A 1737-nucleotide genomic window follows, 5' to 3' on the forward strand; every position below is an offset into this window, starting at 1 on the left:
AGCGACGTTCACGATAATTTCGTCCATAAACTGTATCTTTAGTATGGTAATTCTATTAATTTATAAACTCATGGAATCATGTGTGTAGATAATATTTTTTAATCGATTATTTTATGATTTCTAATATATATCTCTGTATGTTTTATGCAACTGTGTATACTTGTATAATTACGTAACAATCAAAACTGCTTTGCGCGAAATTCGACCGAAAATTGCATCCAAAGTTCAAGTTTAAAAGATATAATTTAATAAGCACGAATCAAATATCCCGCCACGTGTATCGTAGTGCCTTTCTACAGCCAGTAGGTGGCACTTCTCCCTTTCTGTTTCTCGCAAGTAAAAAGTCGATTGCGAGGCTTGAAGAGACCGACGCGTCCGCTGGGAAATCGTGCCTTAAACTAATGAGTAAGGAAAATATAGAGCTTTGGTAACGCTTAGCTATGCTCATTTTCAAGCGACCATATTTTTGAAGGGGCAAAGGTCGTCCCAGGGCAGCGCGAACTACTTTTTCGCGCAGTCGGGTGAAGCGATCTACCTCGTATTTAATGTTTAAAGAAAGACAAAAGAAGTTAATCCTCCTCCTTCCGCGTGAAAATTAAAACAATGTTATCGTAACCTGATTAATTGATAATGGGCATGCACGCGAGTGCTTATTACAATCACGGTGGGGCAATATTATGCAAATTAAAATAGTTTCCACATTATTGTTGCAAGTTTATTCGCGAACTTTATCTTGTAATTGTCACAATGCTACGCGTCCGCTATTTTTATCGCGTGACCCTGCACTTTCATAATGCTTGGGAATTATAATTTTCGTACTTCGGATTCCACATTATCTCCTTCCATTATGACTCACGCTACGTGCAACGGTACACGCCTCGCTAATCTAAATAAAAAACATCCTTCTGGGTGGTACAACAACTGTTATTCGCACGCATCTCGCTCTTTTGCGCGAAACGTATTACGACATCGCTGTAAGCGATGAAGTCATGCTTCCAAGGTTTCCCGAAATATATCGAATACTATGTAATCTTTGCGTATTTTCATAACAGAAATTTTACACAAACCAATTGTCAAACAACACGTAATTTAGTTAGCGCTATATTGGGAAAACTGAGTGCCTAAAATATAAAAATAAATAGAAATAGAGTCCATACGATTGAAACACGATTCAATATAATTATTTGCTCGAGACAATTCGCGAAAGTTTCTCGATTATTCTCGAGAAATACAAATATATATACGAAATTCGTAAGAAAAAGATTCGAAGATACTTCTCGAGCTTCATGGACCTCCCGAGATAATTCACGATCTCGTGCATTGAAAACAGATTTTTCGCGGACGCGTATCCAACACGCATCCTCTTGATACTCAATCATAGTACCTGACCATGCTTTTATCTCGACGACGAGTTGCACATACCGTCTCGCGCTTGCAAGTCGCAACGACGACAGCTATAGTGCGCGCGAAAGCTTTGTAACGCACCTCGTAAGCTCCATTACGCGCGTGTGCATTTGTCAGGGAAATATCCCTGAAGAGGCCAGACACACTCCGTGAACCTTTTCTCGGCATCCGATCTCGCTACGATGTTTAATATTGCAGCCACACGTTTCTCGTCATTCTGTACCAGCGACTGCTTTTCTTGACTACTTACGTCTCGTTAGAAGACAATTTACTGAGAATGATCTATGCAGGTTAGAAATTTCGAGACAGGAGAGATTGATAATTGTATTCGAG

At 39.6% G+C, this 1737-nt stretch overlaps 1 non-coding gene across 1 annotated transcript; it reads left to right on the top strand.

The window, feature by feature from the left end:
• The first annotated feature begins 388 nt into the window (after positions 1-388).
• Positions 389-538, top strand: LOC143345189 (U12 minor spliceosomal RNA). Its single transcript, XR_013080211.1, has one exon. It is a non-coding gene; the product is annotated as a U12 minor spliceosomal RNA (small nuclear RNA).
• Positions 539-1737: the final 1199 nt, after the last annotated feature.

This window comes from Colletes latitarsis, chromosome 8, assembly GCF_051014445.1.
Source record: "Colletes latitarsis isolate SP2378_abdomen chromosome 8, iyColLati1, whole genome shotgun sequence".
NCBI classification, from domain to species: domain Eukaryota; kingdom Metazoa; phylum Arthropoda; class Insecta; order Hymenoptera; family Colletidae; genus Colletes; species Colletes latitarsis.